General features: G+C 35.7%; 1 pseudogene; it reads left to right on the top strand.

Moving 5' to 3' along the window:
* The first annotated feature begins 11,069 nt into the window (after positions 1-11,069).
* LOC121147509 lies at positions 11,070-11,557 on the top strand (annotated as a pseudogene).
* Positions 11,558-15,281: the final 3,724 nt, after the last annotated feature.

The raw sequence follows: 15,281 nt of genomic DNA on the forward strand, positions 1-15,281 counted from the left end.
GATTACAACAATCTCTGAGCTTTCGGTTACTTATGATAGATCACTAGAACAGTCACAGTGGATGCCCAGGAAGCATATTTGTGTCTCACTACATTCCAGTTGAAATTCACAAAGTTTACACAAAGGATGTCCCTGAGGTCAGTACAAAATCCAGTGGAAAATGTTGACACTGGAAATACTCTTTTTTGTTTGGCATTTCACCACACCATTCACTATTTTACACAATCTTTTTGCTATTCATTTTGCAACATATCAAAAATTACATTTCTATTTAATTTCATGCCAGCTATTTTATTCTTCTGGGACAACAGACATAGGAAAATTTTAGTGGGGTTTCATTTATGCATTTATGTATGCGGCTAATTGGAAAGCTGAGAAGGAAATTTCGAGCTTCCTCTCAGAGATGTGATTAGAAAAAGCTGAAAATCTGAAGCAATAAAATTTATAGAAACATAAATAATGGTATATTTTCAGAGCCTGAAAGAAGAACTGGATAGCAAGGTGTTCACTACTGATTCACACCGATGTTAGCTTGATCAGTTGACTTGCACAATTTCGAAGTGTCTCAGGGTGATCTAAAAGTCACTCCGAGGGCTTGATGCCCACACATCTTTTTGAGAAAACAGTTAAGACAACATGTGTTACTTGTGTGAGATATTGCGCAGGTTACAAATTCAGTCATTTTTCATTGGGAATGTTTGGATTCTCAAAAAAAAAGTATATATGAAAAGCAGCCCCCAAATGATTTCACATTCCAATTTGATTTTATTTTAGAACTGCTTATGTTACTAAAATTTATGAGTGTTGCTTCCTGTAAAAAAAAAAGGCATATCCTTTAGATCCCAGTGTGGATTTTAATGGAAATAGCATGTTTTTATGGAATCAACCCTCTGTGAAGCCCTGCCTGAGGCCAGTTTGCAGTAGACCCTGTACATTGTGCCTGGAAAATTACTAGCAGAGACACAGAAATAGAACAAATCTGGGTTTTCAATTTTCTTTCTGAAGCTTCCTGTGCAACCTTCTTGCTAGGAATTCTACTTGCTGGTATCTGTGGACTATAAGTTATTTACATCTTAGAAAATTGTCCTGTATGTTTTTTATATCCCGTGTCTGTCTCAATTATGTGCTCAACAGCTGCATCCTTCTCTTGTTGCTTAAGGAGCTTCCAAGGAGCAAAACTTTTCATGAATTAGAGTTGTAGAAAGTTGTAGTCAAAGCTTAATTCTTCAATAAAAGGCTGTTGTTCAATGTGGCTGTTGTTCTGAAACAATAAATGGTCATAAACATTTGAATCTCATAATTTTGCTGAGATTTTATACAGAAGATCTGCTTTATGGTGATTAAATGTAACTGATATTATATGAATACAATAGTTGGGATATGGCATAGTGGCCTCTTGGTTGCACCTGATGCCATAATCTATAGATACTGCGTCTACAGATAACTGACACATGGTGGTTTCTCAAAGACATTCTTCACTATCTTTAGGATGTGATTTGAATGTCATTGGTCCCTAGACATTTTAGGAGTTTAGACCCCAGAGTGATAAATGAATGTCAATAAGAGGGAGAAAATTTGATCATCTCATGGTATTTAGCAGTGGGGCCTTTGAAAAGTGATTATGCTTAGATTAGGTCCTTAGCATATAGCTCCTGTGATGGATAGTGATGAGTTCATCAGGACAGAGGGAAAGAGGGAGCGAGCAAGCACACATGAATAGAGATACAGACATTTAGGTTCACAGGTACACTCCCTATCCCATGCCATAGGATGCTGTGTGTCAACTCATGATCTGCTTGAAAGAAGGACTGCATTAACTGAGGCTCCTAGAACTGGCACCTCCACAATGACAGGCCAACACTTATCTTTTTTATTTACAGTCAGCCTCTGGTGTTACATTCGAGTTGTGAAAAGTTAAGGAATTTACTTTGGTTTACAGTGCTCACTCCAAATACACATTATTTTTAGTCTAAGCCAAATTCTATTAATTTTGTATATTCTCACCATTTTAAAGCAAGAAGAAGAATCTTAACGTTTTCATAACTCTCCCTTACAGCTACCCCTATGGGGAATGACGCAATCATATTCCTTCCGGGAGTGAGAATGAACAAACTCACTAGGCTGACCATTCGTTGATGAACTCTTTGCCCTCAAACTTGCTGCCATAGCTGATTAAATATGTGGGTGGCATACAATGCTAAGTAATATTGATTTCGATTTTAGAAATATTAATAACTAGCTTAATCGGGAACTAATTTTTATTCTCAACATTACAAATATCTGGATTTCTCAATCTTTATGGAAAATTTCAAGAAGTTTCTAGATATACAGAATAAAAACATGGATTTATTGTAATGCAAAACCTTTTGAGATGTATGCTTAGAGCTTTCATAATATGCATTTTTCTTTAAAGTTTGAAGATTGTTCACATAGCATAATGTAAATTTCATAAAATTGAAGTGAGAAAAAACAGGAATTTTTATAAACTGTGATAAAACTTTTAAAATGTTATTTTATTTCTTCTTGCCTTTCCACTATAAGAACATGCTTATTATTCAATTATGCTACTACACAGAATGATCTAAAATGAAACTCAAAACTCTGATGTGTCATTAATTTCCGATTTATTTATACAGGGTAAATTTGCTTTAGATTCTTAATATTTTATGAGTTTCATTCAATGCAACAGTGTATCCTGCAAAAATCAGTAAGTTTTGCCTCATAAAATCCTTTAATTCTCTTCTACTTCTCTGTTAACCTGAGACTAGTTGATATGAATTTATTCTGCTTTAATTAGTGGATTCATGGCCTCTTTTTATCTAAAAACATTGCTACAATTGAATATTTTACTTGTACTAGTATCTGCTGTGTAATACAAGTACAAAACATCTCAGCTTAAAATAAGATAAATTAGAAAACACAGGGTATGCATATATATATTCTATTCTAGTCTCAACTGTGAAACTCATTGTAGTGTGAAATTAATAAAAATTGAAAGAGGAATGACAAAATACAATAGCATCTTTTGATACTTCCGGTTCTGTTTTCCAAGATCTTTTTATTTATTCATGTATATATCATGCCTAGGTGAAACAGTTACAATCTTGCTGAATTAAGGAATTCATGGGTCACAGGATGTGTGCATGCTTATGTGTGTGTATGTATGATTTTAAGTGAAAACTGTGCTTGAAGTGTCAGTAGGCTGGTAGGCTCCAAACACAACGAAACAAAGGAAATGGAAAATCTCGTGGCCTTAGTAAGTCTATGCTCTCTATATATGTTATACTACCATGCTGTGTCCCATAAAAGTCTACAAGCATCATGTATCCACACAATTTTTAAACAACAAAGTGATAAAATTAGTGTTTTTCCATGTTGTGGATTAAACGTGATGACACAAAGGATGTATCTGCCTCTTAATACACAGAATCCATACATTTTACCTGGCTTGGGAAAAAATATTGGGGCAGATGTAGTTATGTAAAAGATTTGACATGAAAAACTCGTCTGAGACCACTTGGGTGGGCCTTGAACCCAAAGCAAGTGTGAGATCTGAGAATGGCAGAAGAGTTTTTAAAATCTCAGGGAAATAGAGTGAAGATAAAGAAAGAACAAAGTGATGTGTTCATGGGCCAAGGAAAGCCAGCAGCAGACAGAAGCTGGAGACAGGAGGTGATGGATTCCCACCTGAGTCTTCAAGGTTCAAGGAGGGGAGCTCTGCAAATGGCTTGATTTTGCACCAATGACCTCCAGAACTCTGCGGGATGACTTTTATTATTTAAATCACCCAGCTTGTACAGAATTACTATGGCAGCCATAGGAAACTAACACACACATAATAAGCCCTAAGCAGTATTCATTAAGCCTGTACCATTAGAAAACCAGACACACAAACTTGTATACTGTTGATTCTTTCATTTTGTACTGCTAGCCTGATGGAGGCAGAGCACCCCAAAGGCATAACATCATGCAAGAATAGCTCACAGGCACATATCAAAATATGATTGCCCAGTCTTCTTTGCAATTGGATGTGGCTCAAAGACTAAGGCTTAAAAGCACATGTGGAGGGCTGAATACAGACCAAAAAGGAGGAAATATCTTATAATGGGTGAGCAGAGACCACCAACTTAATTAAAAATGCATCTTCTTTGTTCCCAGATGAGTTAATGTGGAAAACAGAAATGATACTTTCAGGAAAATCACATTGAGAGCTACAGTATGCAATTCTCAAACACCTACAAGAGTGATATAATCGTGTTTTCTTTTTGAGCAAGAGTCAAGGAGGAGTTTTATCACAAATCAACTTTCTTTCAATGGACATAAAAGATAATTGGCCCATTGCATTGGTAGTATGAGTCAAAGTAGTTTATGTAATCCCCCAGCATGAGTGTTTACTGTCATTGACATTCTTGGAGAAAATGAGAAAATGAATTAAAATATTCAGCAGTTGAAAGTGCTCTGTTTACTATTCACCTGCACATTAAAAGTTGAACAATGATTATTATAGGAATTTAATGGAAATGTTCAATGTATTTACATTTTTTGCTCCTTAAAAGAAATATTGTAATGTCTAAGTCCAAAGTGCCAACTCTGATTCTACATCTAGCTTACGAGAGCACATTTAAAAGCCTATAATCTCAATACTGATCATGTAAACCATTTCAAAATAAGTTTCTTGAATTTACTATTCATAAATTTGTCTAGTCTTAGTAAATTTGAAAATTGAACACTGAAGTCTTAACAAGCACCTCTTAATAACTGCTGTCTTCAGGAGTACCTCTAGACTCTGATTGTTGGCTCCTGCACATAGCTGTTTGATAGTTAATCACTGTTGCATTAGTTAGTATTTCTCAATTGACTCCTACAGACAAATGACCAAATAACTATGCACATTTGGGATTTTTAGTAAGTTTTATATCCTGCATATTGTCTTGCTGTCTTCACAAAATGTCGACCAAATTCATTCTTAAGTGACGATCAAACCTATGATTGTATAACTAAGAAAGATGTTTCTTTTTCATTGTCGATCTTTGAGGCCATTATTTTTTTCCACATAACTTAGATAAGTTAACCTGCATACTGATCCGCATCCATGGCTTTTTCTTTCTGGGAACATTTTAGACATAATTGACCTAGCAGCCCCCTCCTCTTGCCTTTTTCTCCATTTTAAGACTCAAGATAATGTTCTCATTCTGAGAAATGAAGAATTTCCTGCTCCAGGGCAGCAGCGCTCAACTTCTCACTTCTATTTTACGATGGAGAACTGAGTTGTATTCTAGACTCTTAGCTTCTGGCTATGCCAGTCTCAGCTGTGGTGGCTTAGTAAACCAGTGGAAGGAAGTTTTTCTCTCTCTCCCTCTCTCTTTCTTTCTGTGTGTGTGCAAATGTGTATGAATGCCTTCCAAATAAAATGAAGAAACAAACAAAAATTTTGTATCAGGTTAGAGATCATTACAACAAGGCTTGCCATCTTTTGTTCTCTGTGTAAATCAAAGTCATTGGACAGATATTAATGATGGTAATTCTTAGATGTGGTCTAGAATCTGTGATTTATTTCTTTAAATGATCTTTTGTCAAGAATTTATCTGTATGCACTTGCCACTTATTGAAATGTATTAAGACAGTGTCCCTGTCTGGTTTCAGCAAACTGTCTCACACAATTAGTGGTCATTTTTATTTTTCATTATAGTACCATTGATTGCTTTTCCACATTAGACTCTAACTAGTCATTAAAATGTATTTGTATTGAGTCACACAAAGCAATGTTGAGAGTTATTTTGCAGGAAAGCACTGCTGTTGTTGACCTTATTTATTGCTCAACAACCTTAATGTAAAATTCATCATGGTCAGTTTCATTAAAAAAGCTGGGCAAGAGTGTAGACAGACTGCTTGATTCACTTCTTACCACAGAAAATGGACATGTACTTTCAAATCCAACTAAGCAATTAACATCTGTGTGTTATGGCATTTCCAAAAACCTGACAGAGATGTCATCAATGAAACTAAGAAGAAAATATTTCTGACAGATTTTCTTTGGCTCTTCTGGAATTCTGCTTGCCAAATTCAAACAGGAAAAAAAAAAGCTCTTCTGCACTATACAGATGTTTACTTTTATTTAAAAAAAAAAAACGAGGAAATCTGGGATCAATGGCAGAAGTCAGGCTTGCAAAAGAAACTTGTAATAATCAGAGCTTAGAAATCACTTACAGTCTTGGCTACTACCATCACCTTGGCTGGCGCTGAAGTAGAAGGAGAATGACACTGAAAAGCCTCCAAAATTTCATCAAAATTTCATGTCAAGTCTGTATTGTTGAGGTAAAAGCTTATGTCTGTGTTTGTGTGTATATCTATGTGTGTATATATGTATATGTGTATATATGTAAATGTGTATATATACATATATATGAACTCATGAGAGCATTGCAAAATTGCTCCTCATGTTCAAGCAGTGGCACTAGTTCTTCATAAAATGGAAATTCTGATGTCCTATTATATGCTGTGTCTAGGCTGCTATGTTTAAAAAGTTCATTTGCTTAAACCACATAACCACATAGCTGCATTACCCTACAGTATCTGCCATTAGGCAGTTGCCACATAGCTATTGAGTTTCAGAATTAAGCTGAATTTCATTTTGCTCTGAATTTGCTCTGAATTTCATTTTGCTCATTTTCATTCTGCATGATGACTATAGCATCCTGTTCTATAGGGGAAAATGGCATATGCTTGCTGATGCATAATATGAGCAGGGAATGATGTGCGTGCATCAATAAATAGCCAACAGACCAACTCTCACATCTCATTTGTCATGTGCCTACCATTCAGTCAGGTTCTTTCCAAAACATTAAGGAGACTGAAATGAAGAGCAGCCTTACAGATGGGCACACCAAAATATTCCACTCTTCTGGATAGTTTTTGGGAACTATTGTTCATAAAAAACTTCAGACGTATCAAAAAAAAAGCACAATTATACATGGAATTCTCAGGTGAGTAACTTCCAACTCATAGTCAGTCTTCTCTCCCAACCTAATATCGTTTGAATTAAAATATATATTCAACATACCATTTCATCCATATATATTTCAAGGTATACCCGTGTAATAACTTGACAAATTCAATCACAATGTCAGTACCAGTCTAAACAAATGAACTCTACTTTACTGTTACCAGATATTTCAGTGATCACATCCCCCTGATAATTTCACAATTTAGTTTCAAATTTTTGTTCATTTCAGACAGGATCAATTAAGAGACATATCTTATTGTTTGTTTATTTGTGTCATCTACAGCTTTTTTCTTCATTTCTCTCTCTTTCTCCTTACAATTTGTTGGTTGGTCAAACTGAATGTTTAATGTTGCTTCTTCATCTCCTATAAATTGACCTCAAACTTTACAGATTTGATTGAGTGAATGATGTCAGCAAGTTGGTGGTTTAGGAGATCTCAGGCTTTATGTATCCTATGAGAAGTTCAATTAGAAGCTATCACAGGTGAATAATTCTTTTCAAAATCCCTTGCTCTGGCGAAAAGAAAAGTTCAAGGCACCAGTTTGGTCCATATAAACAGAATAAAAACTGCTTTTCAAGGTAAGAACCACCCCACTTACACTATGCCACCTTTTGTTATTACAATCTAGATAGAGATGATTCCCAGCTCACAATTCCAACAAGAAACAAAGAAAACCAAATGAGTCATCCAACTTCAACACCATTCCAAAATGCTTCCCACTCCAACTGGACTTGATGAGGTTAATGGCATGGTTAGACTACCCAAGCTCTACTAGAAAACAGAAAGGAAGAAAAGCTCACAAAAGCCAGTGCCTGAATGGGCTGTGTCCTTGGTGCTTGTGGTGTCTAATGAGTGCAAGCACACAACCTCATAACCCACTTGAAAAGCTGATCTGGTAACTTTTAAGAGCGTCGTGGGAAATTCAACCTGGGCTAGTGTTCCTACATGCACAATCTCTCCACCAAGTCTGAGACCATTTCCTAAAATCTAAAGGAGTTTGTTATCGTGACTATTGCCTTGTGGAAATTGTTAACAGAAATGATTTAAGAAAAAAAAAATTAACTGCATTCTATGAATGGAAAATTCCTCTCTTTTAAGGACACACTGAAAGGGAAAAAAAGGAAAAAGAAATTCCATACAAAACCAGAAGAGAGTAGAGATGTCTATCATAGTATCAATTAGATTTTATTGCTACTATTTTAAAATTTTATTTTTATAATTTTATTTACTTGAAAGGCAAAGCAAGCTACCTCTGGAGTTGGCTCACTCATTAAATGCCTGTAATAACTGGAGTTGGGCCAGGTACAGCCAGGAACCAAGAAGTTGAATTAGGCTCCCTATTTGAATGACAGGGACCCAAGAGTTTAAGAGATTACCTGCTACTTTGCAAGCCACATCTGAAGGATCTTGAATCAGAACAGAGCTAGAACTGAACTCAGACACTCGGGATAGACTGTGAATGTTGCAAACGGCATCTTAATGGTCGTATAAAATGCTTATCCCCCAACATAGATATTTTAAATTTGAAACTGTAAAAAGAGGAAAAGAAAGACATTATATAATGATAAAATTTAAAAATAAGTCATCAAGAAGATATAAAATCATAAATTTATATCTATCATGGGAATTTGACTCAGGGGTTAAGATGGAACTAGGCTGCAAACACTCCAGGTTGGAGTAGCTGATGTGAGTTCTGGGTCTACTTCTAATATAGCTTCCTGTCATTTTATATGCTGGGAGGCAATAGAAGAAAACCAAACGGTTAGGGGTCCTGCTACCCATGAGAAAGAGCAACACTGGGTTCCAATCTCTTGGCTCCCAGCCCAAAAGCCCTGCTGTTGTGGGAATCTGCAGAATGAAACAGTGGACAAAAGCTCTCTGTTTCCCTGCCTGAAAAGTAAGATATAAATAAGTAAATAAATAAGTTAAGTGATTAATATTTTAATATCTAAAAGCACTCAAAGACTGAATGGAAATACAGACTGGCATATAGCAGGAATAGCAGGCGTTAATACTTATCTTTCATCGATGTATAGGTGATCCAGGCAGAAAAATAACAAAATGTTAGATCTAAAATCTTCAGGCCACATGGACCGGACATAAATGGGATGTTCTGTTTAACAGCCTCAAATTACACCTACCCCCCATACACTCATGAATGATTCTCTAGGATGGATCAAATGTTGGACCATGAATGAAACCTACTAAATTTAGCAGAATCAAAATCACACCAAGTACCTTATCCAATGATGATGGTCTGCAACTGGAAATCAGTAATAAGAGAAAGTATAGAAAATTTGCAAACATATGGGAATCAATCATGTTTTAGAACAGCCATGAGGAAATTAAAAGGAAAATGAAATTATGTATATCTATAGTCTTTCAAAATCCAGTACTACCATAATACAATTCCCATTTGCTCCATATATATTTCCTTCTTCAATTTCTCAAAATACAGTGCTGTATTTCTACAGGGTTCAGATTGGATAACTCTATGTTCTCTCTCACCTCTTTCTCATTCTGAGTTGAGCTTGAAGATTACTGAACGCCGTGTTCCTTCTGTACTCACGCTCATGCACCACATTCTTTTCCTACATATAACTTTATTCAGTGTTACTGTGCATCCAATAATGTGAGAACCCAGCACCGACTGGTAAGATACATGATGAGTAATTTGTCAGGTTATATGGTCCAATTTTGTAGTCGAAAACATAATAGGCCCTCCAATATTTCACAAAGAAGCAAATGAATGTAGGATGTGCTTGCATTTGAAGAAAATATGAGTTGACTATAAAGAAAACAGGATTATGGCCTAATTAGAAATAAGGGGATGGAGAGCAAAATAAATTCATTGCTGTGTTACATGAAAAATAAGCTTAGTAAAGTAGTAGAAAAGAAGAACGTGTTTTAAAAAGGATAGGAAAACAAGGAAATTTATTGCTTTCATTATTTTTTCCTGTTGTGTTTTAATTCCACCAGAGACTTCAGAAGCAGATGATAAAGTGCAAGCAGACACAAGCTTTGAGGCTCTCGAGCACAGCTGATGGGAAGCCTCGGTCAGAGAGGCCATCAGGAAGGACACAGAGATGTGGACATAAGTCATTCTGTTTGTAGCCAAGTGGAGCACTTCCATGTGGTGTCCACTAGCTTCGCATTTGTGAGAAGGGCCCGGTTCATTCTGAAAACAAAGACTAAGATTGAAACAATAGCCATCGAAAGTAGCAAAATATACTACCGAGTCTGTTTTGAAAAATGGCCTCGACACTGTAAAAAGGAACTCAGTTTAATATATAGAAAGTAGAAAATAAGATACTTAGTACTCCCCAAACTCTGGCACTGTTATATTTGAATTTCAACTTCTTTAATTACCAACATTGTGATCTTGAGTGTGTTACTAATTTCTAAGCTGTAATATCCTTTGTTGTGATCACAAAATGTAATATTTTTGAATTCCCTGTAGAATAAAAATCTAGAAAGGAGGATGTAGTCATCTGTACCAGGATTGTTTATTTCAGTTTCAGCACCAGGAACCTAACCTCAGTCTCAGGCATTAGAGGATGAAAAAGTAAGGTAAATTAATTCCAACAGCCCAGGAAGGGCAGCAGCACTTGTCACATAAAATACTAAAATTATTTCAATGTCCTTCTGCAAGATCAAATAAATTATTAGGACCCGTGATTTATTTAAACCAATACAGAAATACTGAATGATTTGAAACTTCAAAATTCTGTTTTGTAATTCTTGGAGCATTCTGTAGTGTCATTGTAGTTTCCAATTAAAGAAAACAAGGATGTGAAGGTGAATCTTCAGCAAGAGACATATTTGTTTAATATCTGGTTTTCACAGAAGCATCCTGTTATTACTGGACCACTGCACATGTCCTCTAATGTGGGAAGGAATGAAGTAGTGCTCACTGGCCTTGACCCTATGTCTACAGTCATCTGCACAAAATGCATTGCTGTAGGCTTATCCTCCAGGATTCCAATCTGTCACTGCTGCTTTTTGGCCCAACAAAAAATACAATTGTGGCTCCAGAAATTGGTTTTTGATTGAGTTCTGGAAACCATGAAGAGTGACTTTTACCTACATTCCTATGTGGGCTGCAAGGACAAGTGGGCCATGAGTTCCTAGAGTTTGAGTTCCAAGCAGATAGTAAGATATGCCAGCAACAGTAATTACAAAAATGATGTCATGATCAGAAAAGAAAAGGCTTATGTACATAAATGTGTGGTGGATGAACTGAACAGAATAATGAATGACAGTGACATTATCAATGAGGATGATGCTTTGTGGGCCCCTCCTGTCCAAGTGGGCTTGTAGGAACTTGAAATTGTCCTTGGAGAGGAACACCTTTCTTTCACGACACTGGCACCAAAAACTGGTTCCCTTATTGATGTCAATCAGTCCAAGATTCCAGAAGATGTACAAGCATTTGTTATCTTGAGCAGGATCTGAAGTGTTTGGTCTTCAGTCTTATTGGATTATGCTTTAAGATTAAACAAATCTATATTGAATATTGGTGTGGACATAACGGGGTAGGAGGAGATTTTTAGTCACTATAATCACGAGATTTTTGTGAGAATCTGGGCGTTTTTCAAATTAATTGACAAATCTGTCTTTAATAAGTATTTGATGAAGCATAATTTTTGTTATTTTATAAAAATATGAACATGTAAATTTTTCAAAATTACTTTATAAAACACCAACATTGCATGTGGAGTACTGCAAAACTATGTAATTAACTCTGCATACAGCATGTTTATAGGAAACAAGAAAATAAAGAAACATGCATTTTAAAAAAATACAAATCAACACTACACAGAAAAATACAGGCCCAATTGTCTGATTTCTTCCATATATAAACTGCAAGGGAGACAGCAGGAACCTATTTAGAATTGGGAAATATATTAATCAATACAATGTTTAATCTGCTTTTGGATAATTCAAAAAATGCAAAGTGATAACCATTAAAGAAATTGATTAGTGGGAATAAAAAAAATATAATTGTAATACTTTATCAACCTGAAACAATAGACAGAAAACATACAGTGATAATAAATACACCAAAACCCAAATTCTTAAATAAAACTTCATTCACCCGATCAAAATAACTTGAAGTTCAAGGGTCAAGGTCATACATAGGGTTATTACTTGAATTGACATTATGACAAGGATTTAACTCAGGCAACCTGGAAGAGTATGACATGAGTAAAGTGGTTTCACCGACTGAATCATTTTTATTTGAAAAACATGAGACATCCAGCTAGAACATGGACTTTGGAGACAGCCAGCTTACAGTAGGAACTTCATTGCCCTTCCACGCTAATGTGGTCGCGGGCAAGGAAGTTGAGCTTTCCAAGCTCTCCGTCTTCTTATGGACAAAATAGGAGATAATAAACACATTCAAGTGTTTGATGGCAAAAAATAAGTTTTATTACTTAGAAAAATAATAAGTAAACTCTTCCACCTATAATGGAATCATGTACACTTTTGCTACTATCAGAAAGGTAGATACATTGAGAAATAAATTGCATTCTCTTAAGTGTTGTACAACTGTGAATGTGCTTGTGACACATGGCAAAAATGGACATTACGTTATAATGTAGTAGCATTAAATATAATGAACAAATATTATTTTCAGCAGAAAATAAAGACTTATTTTCAGTGTCATGTGAAAGACTAAAAAGTCTAAATTAGCAACAAATATGTGCCTACCACATTTTACTTACAGAGATGAGTCAGGCAATACAATTCAAATCAAAACTAAAGATACTTGAGGAAAATGGTCTGAGACTGAACATGTGACAATGAAGGGTAGAATTTACTTCAGAAGGAAACTGCTTTGTAGTAATGACATTTTATGCCTACTTTTTCAGCTGCTGTTTTTCTTGTTGTACTTACATATGATTCTAATCAAGGCTAGCAATTTTAAAAATAAAATGAAAGATGTGCCTTTGAGTTGCTTCAGGGTTAGAGTTCCTGATACATTCCTCAGTAAGCAGATAAGGGAAAAATAAAATATTCTGAGACAAGAGGAGACTGGATTTTTTAAACTTTTTCACATTTTGCTACAAAGCAAAATTTATACAGAAGCAAATAAGAAATAGAGGAAAACACTTCCATCTTCATAAAGGCAATTTTAGTAACTTATTATACATATATATTTAATATTAAAATCACAAGAAAGTAAATAGCAGGAAATTATTCTGTTTTAGCATCAAATATGTGCCACATGATGCAACCAACATTTTGAAATGAGTGGGGAGACCTCTATCACTACTCTAAAGGCAAAAAGACAATAGTTATTAAAACAGTAGAAATCAAACATGCAGAATTATGTTTAATAGAGACACCCTGAAAAAAAGACTTGGCCAGTGTCTATAGTTTTTACGTGATAATAAATAAAGTAATGGAATACATGTAAAAAAAGGAAAACAATATGAAAAAAGAACAGATGGGGTTTTGAAGAAAATTTAAAATATAGAGAAATGTGAATGTGTCTATATGATACACTAAATACCAAAACAAAGGTCACTAAAAAATGGGTCAGAAGAAATGATTCAAAATATGTCCCACTGAGACAGAAATTCAGAAAAAGAGACGAAGTGATTGAGATCTCAAGAAGTTACACTAATTACACACGCTGCAATCATAATGTCAGTAATTATTTATTATTGATTATTTATGTTCACTTACATGACTTTGTAGCTAACAATATATTCATCAGTATCTGAATGGGGAAAATGGCACACTCACATTGGAATATGTTAAAGCCACCTTCTTTACAAAGACACTGTTTACAAAGGTGTGTACCTGGTCTAAGTAGATAGTTGGGCCACTTGGAGTTGCTTGCAATGAAGCAAAAACTGGTAACACAAGCATTAACAGGAAGAGGGAGAGTGTTATTATTCTAAGACCTCAGAAAAGAGTCCATTTTTTTGGTTTGTTTATTTATTTATAATTGCTTGGTTTTTTGAATTCTAAGAGAGACAAAGGGAGAAATGTTTCATGAGTTGATTCCGTTCTTAAATATCTCAATAGTTACGTGACTGGACCAGGCTAAAACCAGGATTCTAAAATTTCATCTGGGTCTCCAACACAGCTGGCATTGACCGAAGCACATGAACTGTCACGTGCTGCCTTTCAGTAGGCACTTTAGTACATTAGCAGAGAGATGAAATTGAGAATAGAGCCAGAGCACAAACCCCAGCAACTCAGCTGTGGAATGTGGATGCCCTAACCTGCAATGTCACCTCTGTACCACATACTTGACTCAGAAGACAATTTGATAGAGAGGATACTTGGAGAAAACAATGGCGTTAGGTTACAGGAACATTCCAGCTTCCAGGAACACACCAGTCTGGGCTGGTCTGGCAGAAAGCAAAGGAGGGGAGTTAATGGATATCCTGACTTTATCTCCCCCTCTCTTCCAAAGTAATGCCAAACACAGCAGCACATCATGGCTCAAGTTCAGCTTCCTGAGGCTGAGGGGGCATGTCTGAAAGTGAGAATGCCAATAAAGGTCTAAAATGTTCACTGCTGGGCTGGGTGATATTTTTATTTGCCCTTGTCTCAAATGAAGAGTTTGAACTAAAGTTTAACTCCAAGGGTATTAGTGCTACATCAGTTATTTCTTCAAATGAGTGAAAACTACATGAATTTCAGTCCAGCTCCCCAATCAAGTAATACCATAATCAATACCTGTTTATTGATAATCCAGAAGTTGTAGAATCCTTTGTTTTCCTGTTAAATATGTACAAAGCAGCAAAAAACAGCATTGTGACTACAGGCCTTACTGTGTAGATTATGACACAGGGTATAATTATGTGTCATAGAAGCTTATCAAAATCACGTCAAGTCTCATTTTCGGGAATTTTATTTTTGAGAAGTTAAATTAGCTTTTCCATAAACTACATGAGACTGAAAATCAATTTTTAGAAAACATCTCAACATAAAAAATTGACTTTCAAAAAAGATTTATTTATATGAAAACTGAGTTACAGAGTGAGAAGAGACAGAAAGAGGGATATTCAATCCACTAGTTCCGTATCCAAATGGCAGCAAAAGCCAGGTTGGACCAGGCTAAAGCCAGGAGCATGGAACTCTATCAGAGTCTTCCACGTGGATGGCAAAAGCCAAGCATTTAAGCTGTCTTCTGCTGCCTCCCTAGGCCCATTTGCAGAGAAAGATCAATAAGAAGTGAAGCGTCAGCGACTTCAACCATCTGGTTTGCTGGCATCACAAGTGGTATCTTAACCAGCTGAGCCACGCCACTCT

This window comes from Ochotona curzoniae, unplaced genomic scaffold, assembly GCF_017591425.1.
Source record: "Ochotona curzoniae isolate NIBS_2020 unplaced genomic scaffold, NIBS_Ocur_1.0 scaffold_4506, whole genome shotgun sequence".
NCBI lineage: Eukaryota > Metazoa > Chordata > Mammalia > Lagomorpha > Ochotonidae > Ochotona > Ochotona curzoniae.